Raw genomic sequence first — 15,839 nt, forward strand, 5'->3', positions numbered from 1 at the left:
AATGTGCGTGTACGTGTAGTGAAACCTGACGTGAAGTTTTGTTGTTTCTCTGTAATGCTTGTTATGTGTAGTGCTGCCATCTGCCACTAGTTTTTCTAATTATGAGTGAAGTGTTATGATTGAATGATTTATCGTTGTAGGACTGTTGCTCTCTGTGGCGAGACTTTTTAACGGGGAGATCGGCTCGCATTTGCGCCTTGAAGTTGGGAACCACAGAAAACCAACTTCAGCCGACCACCACTGTGGGGTTCGAACCCGGATCCTCGCATCGCGAGTCCGTCAAAAACTCATCTCTGCCTCTACCGGGAGAACCCGGGTCCCTCGATTGTCGGACGAGTGCTCTGACCACTAAGCTAAAGAGGAAGGCGAATAGCCGTGAGTTCGTGTCTCTAGGAGCATAAGCGGATTTTTCTTTCACAAAATCAACATCTCTGCATTAACAGCCAGTATAACAGTCCGTTTTCTGTATATATTTTTTTCTGTTGTCTCCTTAAACTTTTCCTCCACTATCTTAGCAATCATCCAGCTGCTCTTTCCCGAGCTATATTTTCAGTCATACTCAATGAAATCTGTCGTTTTATGCTCTTCTCGATCCTGCTGGAGAAATGATCGTGTAACTATGCCCCTGGAGATTCCCACCGCAGAAGCAGTCGAAACGCCAAGAAGTGAATTCCCTGACCAAAGCCAGGCCTAATAACCCGGGAACTTCATATAGTTCATCTAACGCTGACCGAGAAAGCAGCTCAACACAATATTTACGAGCTCTTTTTTGGAAAACGAATTCTTTGCAGCGCATCATGAGAAATGACAAAATGAAATAATCCTACGTGACTAATGTACTCCACGCAGACATATTATAGTCCAAAAATTGTCAGATAGCGATACATATTAGAAAAGAAACAAAAATCGTTCCGGTACGTTTATGGCGTATCTCGAGCCTCATAACTTCACGGAAGCAAATTCAATGATTCGTATAAGCATCAAAACATCTTGAAGGACCGTTACGTAAGACATTTTCAACCAGATAATATTTCAGTAGCGATGCATAAAAAGCAAAGCGTCTTGAAAAAAGAAAAAAGGATCCAAAGTAACGCGGAGTGAGTAAATCTCTTTTGAGAATATATCTGTGATCGTCTACGATATGGAATATCCTCATGCAAGAAATATCGGAGAAATTTCTGTTAAGCTCTTCCCCCACCTCGATCTGCGAAGTTCCTATTTCAACTACAGAGTTATCAAATGGCTAAAAAAATTTTTTTGCTACAAGATGCAAGTTCAAGCGCCATGATGCCACACGTAACAATAACCGAGATCTCCGTTCACAATAAATTATACATAAATACGTTTTCCTAAGCCAAGATGGAAATATTTCAAGGATGATTTTTCTTTTCTCCAAGAAGTTACTTCTCACGGAAAAACTTCCAGCGTATGATAATGCTCTGCAACTGACGCAATATTGCTGCCTCTTCTACTTTTATTGCCCTTTTTCTACCTTTATGTGAAGTCATAACTTATTTTTTTTCTCTGCTCTTCGAGTATAACTTTCCGTATAAGAAGGAATGGGTATAGTGGAATTTTTTGCAGAAATCTCCAAGGAAGAAATTTATTCTCAACTTTGAATTAAATCTAGAAATATGTATCTGAACATGAATATTTCTAGAATAAGGTTGTTGTTGTTGAACGAAAATTCTTTCCTACCCTATACTATGAGCTGAGAGTTTTCCGATACCCTTTATCAGATTTTCTTGGTATGTCCTGGATATTTAGAAGCGTGGATGTCGAATAGATGTATTTTATGTGAAACGTGTGTCGTTTCCAGTCAGTTTTTTTTTTTTTTAATCATGTTGTAAATCGTTCGTAGCACTTGTCAAGTCCAATCAGTATTGTTTTGACACGTACAATTTGCATCTGCAAAGTTTTCGCGAATATATTAGAATATCATTACTACAGAATATGGTGTTCCAGTGCTCTTGTGTTATTGGTAGTAGATATTGTTCTATGAAGATAAGATTGCTCTGCCGGAAAGTGAAAATGTCGGAATATAATAATTTGGCTTGACTCTCCGATAAGATCGGTTACTAGCCAATCATTTCTACACTTCTCAAAACAATTAGGGGAAGCAAGCAAAAAAGTGAAGAAAACCGTGCGAGACAGCCACGTATTGGCATACAATGGATAGTACACGCGTATCAATGCGCAATACAGAAAAAAGACGTAAAAAAATTTGGAATTAAGCTTTAATTCTTTGAAAATATGGAAAAAACATGAAAAGATGATTTAGGGCAATAATTTGGTTACATGTAAACGATTAAAAAAAGTACTGTTTAGACATGATGCATGAGTTTTAATACGGCGTGTGGTCTCCTCGAACAGCTAAGACTGCTGCACACCTGTTTGCCATGGATGCGATGAGGTTATCGATCAGACTTTAGGGAGTACTGTTCCACTCCTCAAGAAGTGCAATCTGCAAGTCTCGGACAGTAACAGGCGGCCTTGGTCGCGCAGCAATGCGTCGTCCGAACATGTCCCATTTCAGGTCAGGAGAGCACGCTGGCCATTCCATACGCTGTATTGTTTCAGCTTCAAGCATGTTCTCCACCAGACGAGCTCTATGCGGTCGGGCATTATCATCCTGGAAAACAAAGGAATCTCCAATGGCTCCAGCGTAAGGGATGACATGATGTCCCAGTATCTCGTCTGCATACCTTCGGGCCGTCAAAGTGCCATTCCGAATGATATGCAGGTCCGTACTTCCGCCTATGCTGATTCCACCCCATACCATCCAACCAGCTCGTCTGTATTGTGACCTTTCACGAACGAATGCGGGGTTATTTCGAGTGCCCCTGTCCCTCCATACCAGAACACGTCGGGTGTCACACTCCAGACTGAATCGGGACTCGTCTGTAAACAGAACTTGGCTCCAATCATGTTGCTCCCAATCTCGATGTTCAGCAGCCCATCTTTTTCACGGTGGCGTGGGGTGAACGGAATGCAGACCATTGGCCTACGTGCATAGAGCCCTCCCTCATGAAGCCGATTACGTACTGTTTGGCTGGACACCCTTCGTCCTGTTGCCAAGAGCAACCGTCCGTCTTTGCAGCTGCGTAGCATTCTCTGTTCTGTTTCGACGGGCTGTTAACCGTATATACCGGTCATCAGTTGCTGTAGTGGCGCGTGGCCGACCTTGCCCTGGTCGACGTCTAACATTTCCTGTTTCTTGGAATCGATTCCACAGCCTTGCAACAACACTTCTGGCGACTCCAACAGCGTCCGCGACACTACGTTGTGTTTGCCCGGATTCCAGTCTGCCTATAACACGCCATGCAATGGATTCCGGTAAATCACATTGTTGAGACATCCTCAAGTCACCTCGTCTCGAAAAAAAATACTGCGCAATCGAATTTCACAGTTACGGCAGTAAAACAGACGTCTCTGCAACATCCCGATTTCTGCCCTTATCTCCTTTTTCTGGTTTTTGACGTCATGAACTTTGATTTGCATATGAAGTTTTCTTCTTCCGTTTCCTGCTAGGCTTTAAATTATGGATGATTCATTTTATGTTACTTATCGGTATACATCTTTGCGTAATTTTGTTAAAACCATGTGCTTCCCCTAATTGTTTTGAGCAGTGTAGTTCTATATCTGATTACTAGGGTTATAGGATTTCTATGACTTTCATATTTCGCTATTTTCACGCAATGAGGATTTTTTCGTGATTTCCAGTAATAATAAAGCTTTTTTCCAGGATTTTCAGTAATTTTAAGGTTCTTTTTTAATAATTCTCTACAATTTTGAGAATTTAACGCATATTTCCAGAATATAAAGGATATTTTCATGATTTTCAGAATATTAGGCGTATTTTAATATTTTAGAGCAATATTTTTCATATTTCAGCAGAGCAATGAAGGATTTTTTTCCAAAAGCTTTCTCTCTCTTTTCTTTCACTTCATTTCCCACGAATGGTTATTTTTTGGCGATATCAGCAATACTTGACAATTTCACTTACATTTGACTTCATTTTTAGAAATGATTGGCGATTTTCTGGTGACCTTAGTAACAATTGGTGATGTTTTGGTGACATTAGCAACAATTGGTAATTTTATTTGAGTACCTTTGACATAAATTTTGAAAATAATTGGTGATTTTCCGTAATTGCCCTCGAGGAAACATGGTCAGCCCATTTTTATAATGGCGTACTTTTAGGTTTTTACGTCATAAGGAGCGCCACGTATTATTACGTCATAATTTTGTCGGTTTTTAGGTCATAAAAACCGATAACGTTTCAAAAAAACATTTAATATAGCTTTGTCACCGAGGTGGTCTCAAATTTGAACAGGAATAAGTATTTTGCACCTTTTTACTGCTCAGGATGGCCAGATTGGTACTCAAAATTGAAGTACTCACAACAATCGGGTATCGTTAGATTTGAATAAACTTGATTTATCAGACATTTATGCCACGGGCCGTTGAAACATTAAATTCCCGAGGGCAAATAGTGTCCACATGGCAAATTGCGATTCAGATCCATGATCGGTAAGTTTGATAAATCCTCATACATTTATCGCTTTTACCGGTGATTATGCATAATTCTTAAATGAAGTATGATAAATATCGAAAAAATCGCGCAGAAATATCGCTTAAATTGAATCATTTATGAGCTTGTCCCGTAGGTGATGGTTGCAATACACATATTTTTCCATAAAATTTAATTAAAATAAGTAAAGAATTTAGAAACACACATAAAAAAATTGTCAAAAAAATATTCAATGGTGAAATAAATTAAGAGAATTTGCATATTTTATCGAATTTCATGAAAAGAACTGAACTGAATGTAAAACCACTGCTTCTAGACAAAAATGCAAATCTTGTACGTCAAATACGTAAGCGTACACGTGTGTGTAGGCGGAGCCAGTAAAGAAACAGGCTTTATACGCGCGCGTAAGTTAAGACGTATTTCGTTCGCTAGCGCACCTTGGTAACCACCAACGTTTAGATGATGGAATGAGGTGGTGAATTGTGGGGAGGCTAGAAGCAGGCCAATCTCAAGTCCAGATTTGTAGAGAGTTCAATTTAACGCCCAGCGTCGTGTGTAACTTATGGAAACAGTTCCAGGATACCGGATCCATCGAGAGAAAGCCTGGGCGAGGTCGTCCAAGAGCCACGACGGCCAGAGAAGATCGCCATTTGTCGATTATAGCGAGGCGTAACAGGAGTGCTACAGCTTCTCAGCTCTCTCGTGACTTGTATGCAGCCCACAGGAACCCGTGTATCAAGGGTGACTGTTTCCAAAAGACTTCATGAGAGAGGGTTGTTTGCAAGAAGACCTGCTGTTTGCGTCCCGCTCACTTCTAAGGACAGAAGAATCCGTTTATCATGGTGCAGAGAGCATAGAGATTGGAGTATGGATCAATTGGCTACCGCTCTCTTCACTGATGAGTCTCGGTTCAGCCTAAGCACCGATTCTCGCCGTACGTTCATATGGAGAGAACCAGGGACCCGCTACCTACCCCCCAATGTCCGCGAAATCGACCATTATGGCGGAGGAGGTTTAATGGTCTGGGCAGGCATCATGTTGGATGGCCGCACACCTCTCCATGTCTTTGAAAGAGACACTGTGACTGGTGTGAGGTATAGGGATGAGCTCTTGGAGCCCTATGTTTGCCTTTTCAGGGGTGCCTGAGTTCATTTTAATAAACGATAACGCGAGGCCACATAGAGCTCTTCTGCTCGACAATTTTCTAGAGAGTGAGGATGTTCGCCGGATGGATTGGCCAGCCAGATCTCCAGACCTTAACCCTATAGAGCATGTCTGGGACACTCTGAGGAGGGCAATTGCAGCTCGCAACCCCCCTCCGGGAACCATCCAGGGAATGAAAACAGCGTTGCTGAACGAGTGGGACCAATTGCCACAGGAAATGATAAACTGCCTTATTTCAAGTACGAAATCACACTGCGAGACCTGTATATCTGTAAGAGGGGACCATACCCCCCCCCATTAACCCATCTATTAACCCATTTTTTTGTTTATTCTGCAACCGCTGTTTCACACCTTCCGACTCCAACGAGTGTTACGCACGATCATGCGTGTGTGTATTACAATTATTGAATGGTTATTTGTTTTGTATTGTATCAATGTATGTACATATCAAATTTCATTAAAATCGGTATAGTAGTTTTAGAGATAATCGACCAAGTCTGCAAATTCTCTTAATTTCTTACACCAGTGTACTGTTGACATTCTTTTCATGTATGAACATATGCGAACGAATGAGATTGAATTTACCATACTAAACACAACTTTGAGTATAATATTTGGTAAATTTAAGTTCCTTGAACAGAGTGGCGAGCCATGATCTGGTAAGGGAGAGGAGGCCAATTCAATTCATTGAACTGGGAATAAAAACACAGTATATCAGTGGTAATTGTTATTCATTCGTAAAATTTATCAATCTTACCAAAATATTCGGTGATTATTTATAGTAACTGGTGATTATGCATAATAGCTGTTGATTATGCAAAATCATTGAATTTATAATATTTACCGTATCATTCACTTTTTTTATATTCTGTACAGGACTTACCTTTCCAAATACGCAAAGTACTAAATGCTGGAAAAAGTATTTAAAAGTATTTGCATCACTCGTAAACAAATTAAATTTCATAAATCCTAAAAAATAATTGATGTATCAAAGAACGCCTCTGGTTTTATGGTTTTAAAAAATTAAACTTCTCGGCGTTTTGGTAGATTACCGAAGTATATGATCAATCCCTTCGGAGGATTAAAAACTACCCTACCGTTAGATATTTATTACTCGACTCTTGGAATGGAGATTAATTATCTCTCGTCCCAGCTCCGTGTAATAACAATAATAATAATGATGGTAATTTTTCTTTTTTGTTTAGGAAACGAACAGCTAATAATCATCTGCAACGAGGATTAATTTATCGTCGGGATCCGAATCGTCACATCAGCAAGTTGAGAAAGCGCTTTTCTATAATCATTTACGATTTCATTGCCCCTTTTCTGGCTTTCACACGCGTCGGTTGCATTATTTCGAGGCTATGGATAAATCTAATGTTAATTATTGTAAAGTATAAGATAGTTAACCCTTTCAGTACCACATTATGAAAAAAATGAAATAATTGCCATGTGAATTTTTTGATTGGTCGGTTTAGTTATAACTAAGCCCTAGAGATAATTTTTTCTTCTTCTAAAAATTAGCGAGTACACAGCGATCTAATTGACGTGATAAACTAAAGTACCGTCAGCACACTACGCTTATAATAGAAATATAAAATGCAAAAACAAATATGTTGAATAAAAATATTTATTCACTTCGCCAAGAAGAAAACTATAATGTGGTGTATTACATTTGTAAGGAGATACTTGGGGGGGGGGGGTGTAGTATACAGAAGTGTAATGCAGGAAATACTTTTACAGGGGTGAAACATTGAATTGAATTTTATTAATTAATCAATTAATTTTAATATTTTTTCTCGCAAATAAATACCAATGGTGGTACTGATATATTTAAAAAATATATCAAGAACAGTGTAAATCTTGTGGTGCACTATGATTAGGTCTGCCTCCCGATACAACGATAATACAAATACAATTTGGCCGCTGTGGTGGTCGAGTGGTTATAGTGACGGACTCGCGATGCGAGGATCCGGGTTCGAACCCCACAGTGGTGGTCGGCTGAAGTTGGTTTACTGTGGTTCCCAACTTCAAGCCGCAAATGCGAGCCGATCTCCCCGTTAAAAAGTCTCGCCACAGAGAGCAACAGTCCTACAACGATAAATCATTCAACCATAACACTTCACTCATAGTTAGAAAAACTGGTGGCAGATGGCAGCACTACACATAACAAGCATTACAGAGAAACAAAAAACTTCACGTCAGGTTTCACTACAAGCACATTCCCGCATGTACCGGTTCGTTGGGGGTTCCGCGGGGTGCATGTGTGGTGTAGCAGTACTAGGTAGCGCCTCCAAAAAATGGCTCGGGGATCCATGATGTTCTTAAGTCAGCCACCTCGTTGGGCAATTTGCCTGTTGTGGCATTTTATTTGTATTTGTACAAATACCACAACAGACAAATTTCCCAACGTGGTGTCTCAAAAAGAGGCCCATGAAAAATGTGGATATCGTGTATTTGAGCCATATCGAAAATACAGAAACCCAGTAAGAACAATTAAAAAAAACAATAATTATGATAAAATATAAATATTCTTCCCATAAAAATTAACACTGTCTTATCTTATTTATATAAGACAGCCTCTCGATTCATCAAGATATGTTATCGTATTTCTTTTTAAACGTGTCAATTGTGTTAGAATACCCCAGGAGCTATTCCATTGAGGTAGTATGTAGGAGCTATTCCATTTGTTTTCACAACCGTATTAAAGAAAAACTCCCTGCGACACCACGACTGGAATTGACCCTTACCAATCGATACTGGTGCCCCCTTGCCGAAGCAGTTGTTTGACGAACTCATGGTCCATTTTATTGTTACTGTTGAAAATTTTAACACTTCGAACATATCTCCCCCAACACTTGCTCTCTTCGTATGTAAGCATATTCAAAAGATGAAGTCTTTCTTCGTAGCTTAAGCCCCGTGTGCCATCAATAGCACACGCATGGCTATTTTCTGCACCCCCTCGACTCAAGCCAATGTCCTCCTGTGAGTGTGGTCTCCAAAACCTAACTGCATACTCCAGTCCAGGACGAACTAAGCGGGAAAATGGAAGGATAACTTTGGGAGAACGCAAAGAAGAATTTGAGAATGGAACCCAATTTTTTACGCACAGGTGGTTGCCCAATCCGAAAATATTTGCGCGCTTGCATCGCAGCACGCTGGATATACACTGGAAAAACGCTCAGCGTACATTCGTGCTACCTCTGTGGTACTGCAATTTGCAGCTCCGTAAATGAAATGCATGTCTGCTTTTTCAGTATTACTAAAAATTATTCTTTTTTTTTCAGTCGCTGTGGTAGTTGAGTGGCCATTGTAACGGGCTCGCGTCGAAGGTCCCGCGTTCGAACCCCATCGTCGCCACAGTAGTGGTCAGATGAAGTTGGTTTTCTGGGTTCCCAACTTCAAGTTTCCCTTTTAAAAAGTCTCGCCCCAGAGAGCAACAGACCTCTGGGTACTTGCATTTGTACAACCAGTACAAATGCAATTAAATCATAACACATCACTCACTTCACTTTTGAAATATAGATGGTAGCGCTGAAAAAGCAAACACAACACTACATACGCCCTCGGACTGTTATGTACACACACAATCACACTTCCGGCACAACTGACTAGGTAGTAAACCACACATAGATGGTGATAGATCTGAGTTGTGTTCGGTTTGAAAGAAAGAAAGTATGACTAAAGTGCGCCATTATCCCGTACGTTACAACTGTTAGAACGGTTGCACGCTGGAATAACTACACTGGGCTGGTGTCCGCGCCTTTCATTCACTGTGACGCAGTTTTGCATACGGTTTCATCTTCCTCCCAAGGCTACATTTGCATGCACACAGTGTTCTTTTTCTCCCCATAAATTTCACCAGGAATGCCGTTTTAACGTTTGCAGAGTGGCCGTTTCAAAACGCGCTAGCACGTTTGCGTTTCGTGTTAGACCACGCATTATTTGATGACAATTATTTGTATTGGTGTGTTCTATCACCTCTTAAAGTTTTTTCCCCCATCTTTTCTGAATCACCCTGTATATAGGACGAAATGAATTCAAAAGTAAATTAGTCCAATGCTGAGAAATAAAATCAGGAGAAATGAAATCCCAAGTTGAAATTATAATTATTATACGTTTTTATGTTTTCGGAGTTTTCAAAATCTTTGTCGATTTCTTCTCTTTTTTTTGCGTAATCACGGCGAGGTGGTTGATTGTTGCATTTTTGTCTTTTCAGCATGAGGCCATTGCAATAGGAAATTAGTCGACACCGACAAAATTAGATTTTCTATTCCTTTTTCTGATCAAGCTTCCGTTGTTTGGCAAATATTCTTCAATTTCATCCATATTTCGTAACGCTTGATACCCGAGCTCGAGGAATTCCATTCTTTTTGGCAATTCTAGTTTGAGTTTTTTTTCCATTATTATTGCTGCTGCATTCAAAACTTTCAATCTGTTTCACAAACAGAAATTCTTTCCTTTCGCATTTTTAAATCTAATTTTAAGACTTTGCATGAAGTCATAGCGTTTGAGCAGATTTTTTAAGATTTCCTTTTTTTAGAAAAGTTAGCGCCCTCTATGGGCTATACAAATAACAAACACAAAATAAAATTAATTAATAAACTTACTGAAGGTAATTTTGACCTTACAGGACACCGAAATTCTGGATTTTTCATAAATTTTAAATTTATTTTTTGAATGTTTCTTCAATAGAAATACAGTCGACGCTCGATATAACGACTTCTTCGAACCGTCGCAAATGGACATTATATTGGGAGGGCCGTTACATCGAAATTAAAACATATGCTTGTCGTTCTATGCGTGAAAACATTTCGAACTTATCTCACCGATCGTTTTGTAATGTAATGGTTGCTATAACGTGGAGTCGTTATAAAGAGCGTCGACTGTATTATGTACATAGTGGAGGATATGATTTACATTGTAGTGTGAATACCAGCATTCGAATTATGAGGGGAAAAGTTTTAGAAATCATCATATTAAGCGGGGAACTTTAACATTGTCTCTTTGGGAGAAATTGTTGTTCCATAGGATTTTATCAGTATAAGCGTATAATCGGGTTATCCGCTACACGATTCAGCGGGGCCGACTGTACTTCTAAAACAATATACAAAACACGATACACCGAATTCCTGAAATAGTCATCATTGGAGACACGACCACCCAAGAAGTGTCCATTCCTTCTTCTAGATTGGTCATCGGACTTTCTTTGAATTTTTCTTTTTCTGAAATAGAATTTTGAGGCAAGTTACGCGGAAATCGTTGGAAAATACAAAAAAAGTCCTTTTATTTCTCTCTGTCAAGACCGGGGGTGGAGGCTAAATATATATATATAAAGATTAGTTGCTGGACTGATTTTTAAACGCTGAGTAAAATAATTCCCATCTTCTCTTTCGGATTATCAATAATTCATGATCCGCGTTTCATTGATCACGAGAGTGTTGGGCTTTCATATTTTATTTTTATTGCAGCGTTTTAGTTCAGTTTTCGTGATCAGTTCGAAAAGACAAAGGAGTGATAAATAGATATTTTTAGGTAATACTGAATTAAAGGAGTAAATTCTACCTATATATGAAATATGACTTAAATTATTAAACCGTATGTATCTGAAATTGATTTTGTATGAAAATTTCCAAACATGGAAATTTAGGAGAATGTTTATTGAGCTTTTTAGACAAAGTTCTGAAAATCATCCTTTGTTTATATTTTGTGTTTATGAAAATATGCAAAAGCCCATTCCCGTTAACCAAAAGTGTATAAATTATCATTAAAAAGTTTTAAATATAAAAAATCTACTAATTTTCATCCAATATCTCACCGAAAGTTATTTATATAAATTAAGATATTAATTCATTATAATATTGAATAATGTAAATAGCTGTTCTTGCTACAATAAGTACACTACTACACCAACTCCGGTCATATATCGCCATACGGCAATTTCCAACCAGTGGAGTTGGGTGGGAAATGAAGGCTATATCCATCGGTGGTCGCCCTAGGCTCGGTAGGTAAAGAACTTGCTTCTAATGTTCTATGCCCGGATTCTAACCCATGGACCTTGACGGTAATTTTCATAGTGGAAGACGAGCATCTTTACCACTGCGCCACTCGGGCAATAAGTACACGCTCACCATTAACCTTTTACCGATCGAATTCAAAATTTTAGATTGATTTATGTATATATAATTTTTTTCCTTTTATTTCCCATTCTGATCCTTCAGTTTAGACATATCGATCGAAAAATTCATGAAAAAAAATTTCCTTATATGTTTTTTGGATTTCTCCACGTCCATAGAAACAACATTGAAGTTTATATTTTATTTTTCCTTAGAAATAGGTGATTCAGAAAAATTTTAAATTGATAGCATATATGTTGAAATTTCTGTTATGGGAATTAAGGTATCCGACTACGTTTTGAAAACGTTATTTTTGAAGAAAATATAAATTTTAATTTTTTATGAAACCCTATTCGTTGTAGCACAGAGAGCAACAGTCCTACAACTTTAAATCATTCAACCATAACACTTCACTCATAGTTAGTAAAACTGGGGGCAGATGACAGCACTACACATAACAAGAATTACACAGAAACAAACTTTACGTCAGGTTGCACCACACGTACACGCACATTCCCGCATGTACCGATTTTTGGGGGGTTCCGCGGGGGGGGGGGGGTGAATGTGTGGTGTAGCAGTAGTAGGTAGGGGCTCGGGGATCCATGATGTTCTTAAGTCAGCCACCACGTTGGGCAATTTGCCTGTTGTGGCGTTGTATTTGTATTTGTATTTGTATTGTAATTCCAAAACAGGTCTTGTTATACTTATGTGACGCTTAGGATCGGAATTACGTCCACTTCAGTGTGGCGTTTGTACATACAAGTAAACCGTGAAAAAAAACTCTAAAGGTGTTTTGTTTTATATGAAGAATGATATTTTTGACGTTACTTGAATTTGTGACATTATTTCTATAACTATTCAGTTTATGATTACGAAATTTTAATATAATAATTGTTGAGAGGTTACGAACCGAAATCCAAAGTCTATCACATATATTTTTTTTGAATTTATGTGTTTTATAGACGAAATGTAGGATGAAATTTCAAGAAATTCACTCGTACATTAACGTATTTGAGTGTAACTTATGAGCATATCATGAAATCCTTTCAATTTTGGTTCATAACTTGCAACATCACTAGCTAAATGTACTGTGAAAATCGAAAAGCATTCCATTGATAATTTTTTTTTTACAATCGTGTTTCGAATATTACGTGCCTAAAATTTTCTATATAAAAATGACTTTTCATAGAAAATAATAGGTAGACCATAATTTGTTACTTTTTTTACCATTTCGAGACACTTTTTATCAAAAAAATGTTATTAAAGTTTTCTCCAGTACCATTTTATAGAAAAGTGTTCTCGAACGTAGTCGGATTCCCTAAGTTTGGAATTTCACATGTTGAAGAAAAAACATCCAGTGCTTTCATGTAAGAAAAATATTTTTTGATTAATAAAACCGATGTTCCCAATTGGGAATATTGTCCCGTTTTCTCATCAATGCGATTTTTTTATGCAACAAACAGCACAATAGGCAAAACAAACAATAAATTATAAAAGAACAATTTTCGACCCAAAGGGATGTAAATAACCTTCCATGATTTTCCGGTTACGAGAATAAATTTCTAATAATGCTGTGAATATTAAATTCAAATTATGTTTTCTGAAATTTCTAGTGTATTCGTTTTCGACAAATTTCGAAAAAAAAATTCATTTCACTTGGTTAAAAGTAAATAAATTGAAATCGTCACTAATACAATAACTTGAAAGGTTAACAGTAAAAGTACTTTGAATAGATAATCGACTGAAAAATAGTAACTAATAAAATATTTATCGTCTGTTCTGCTGCTTTATATTTATGTTCAATATAATTCACTTTTTAATTTATAAATAACATATTTTAAAATAAAGTATGTCTCATATTGGAATTTCCAAAGATTTTGTAAAGATTAGGTAATTTTAAAAATGCATGCATGCTACCGTTTATTCATGCTGAAATCATTAAGATAATTTTATTACTCATACAAGAAAAACTTTATTTACACATGAAATACTTGCGTACTTATGTGCCTAAAAAGATTTGAGTCCATTGATTTACATGCGCTTTATACATCTGAATTCTTCAGTGGAAATATTTTTCGAATGCTTTTGAACACATCTGCTCTTAATGATGTAATGTATAACATATGTTACAGTAATTTTGATAAATTGGTGATTAACCATAAACGCCAGTTATTATACATAACCACCAATCGTCACGGTAAGTTTGATAAATCCTCCTATATTTATCATTTTTGTTATACATAACTCCCGAATGAAGTATGATAAATATCGAAAACAATCGTGCAGAAATATCGCTTAAATTAAATCATTTATGAGCGTGTCCCGTTGGCGATGGTTGAAATACACATATTTTTCCATAAAAATTAAATTAAAATAAGTGTAAAATATTTAGAAACATAAAACATTGTCTCATATATTGTTGACATTCTTCTCATGTATCAACATGTGCGAACAAATCAGATGAACTTTATCATACTAAACTAAACTTTGAGCATAATGTTCGGTAAATTTTAATTCCTTGAGACAGAGTGGCGGGCCATCATCTGGTAAGGGAGAGGATGTAAATTCAATTCATTGAACTGGATATAAAACACAATCACTGGTAGTTGTTATAAATTCGCAAAATTTATCAATCTTACCAAAATGGTCGGTGATTATGTACAATCCCTGGATTTATCATATTTACCGTACCATTAATTTTTTCCTTTTTTTGTGTATTCTATATAAGACTTTCCAAATACATAAAGTACTAATTGCTGAAAAAGTATTTAAAAATATTTGTATCACTCATAAGTAACTAGATAAGTCTCTTCATGCGTTTATTTCGGTATATCGGTTATAAATATTCAATTTCAAATTCCCAAGTCCCACTTATATCGTTTGTTTCAAACAAATTCTTGGACATCGTAGTATTAGTGATGAACATTATTTTCGACCTTGATAAAAATGTGTCAGATAATTTCAAAATTGCCAATGTGACAATAAATAGTTAATATTTTACCAAACACGCGTAGAAATCAAGTGCATTAATTATTGTCAGTGGAAAATATACATTTCTATATCAAGATTGATGCATTCTTACCTTCACTACGCCCGTCTTCGGTTATCCTAATCTGCATTTATCCTCAGATAATCTTTTAATCGACTGCACACACAACACAAAGAGCACACATCCATCAAGTAGAGATGCACTTACTCACTTATTATAATTATAAATAATAATATTGAGATATTATTTGTGATTGAGAATTTCAGTCTTTAGATCTTTGTTATATAGTTTATTTTTTTTTTTGCTTCTCTTTTCTACGGATTTCTTTTTTTTCAGAGGTGGAAACGGGGAAATAAAACTAGAAAAATAAGAAACAAAAGAACCAAAAGAACATAAAAAACACAAAAAGGAATGTTAAGGGGAAAAACTCTTCTTGAATCTTTTCTGGTAAAAGCATCAACTAACTTGCCATTCCTTAGCACAATGCTGCTGATATCAGCAACCTCCAACATCATCCATGTCTCTTTTGCAGTGTGTGTCTGTGTTCTACCACATTGATGCACGTGCTTTGGAAAGCGACATCTGGTGGTGATCTTGCTGCTCCCGGAATCGATCCGATCGAAGTCCAAAATCCGGATCTCGCAAGGAAAAGAAAGAATAAGATGGAAAAAGGATAGGAGAAAGTCCGTTTGAGACTTACAGACGGTTCGGAAGAAAGGAAATCTCCTTTGAGTGAAAGGCAGCAAAAAAATAAGAAACACAAGTCTATCTCTCTCTCTCTTAGGATTAAATAGATGGTTCTTGGATAAGTGACCCCCACAAACATAATATTACCTCCATTTCGGTTTTTTTCTTCTCTTTCATCGGATACAAGGTGGAATTTCGGTGATTCCTTCGAGGATCATGAACGTGATTACGAGAAGAAAACATTTCGGTGACAAGAGAAAATTGGTTTTAATAAGCGGTACAATGTAATGCTATATAGACCAGTTACTTTCAAAAGGGATATTTCCACTTTTACTAAATTTACAGTAGA

The 15,839-nt window shown here is 37.2% G+C and overlaps 1 protein-coding gene across 3 annotated transcripts in view; it reads right to left on the bottom strand.

The window, feature by feature from the left end:
* Nucleotides 1-15,370, bottom strand: part of LOC149081649 (uncharacterized) — a 558,055-nt gene extending 542,685 nt beyond the window's left edge. For 2 of the 3 annotated variants that reach the window (XM_089237063.1, XM_089237062.1), the window contains exon 1: nt 14,897-15,366. The gene's annotated coding sequence lies outside the window, so the exon portion shown is untranslated. Of the gene's footprint in view, nt 1-14,896 lie in introns of all 3 variants that reach the window. The other variant, XM_089237067.1, reaches the window with a different exon arrangement.
* Nucleotides 15,371-15,839: the final 469 nt, after the last annotated feature.

This window comes from Pholcus phalangioides, unplaced genomic scaffold (assembly GCF_987345545.1).
Source record: "Pholcus phalangioides strain wild (caught in Gottingen) unplaced genomic scaffold, Ppha-v1.0 ptg000009l_1, whole genome shotgun sequence".
Lineage (NCBI taxonomy): Eukaryota > Metazoa > Arthropoda > Arachnida > Araneae > Pholcidae > Pholcus > Pholcus phalangioides.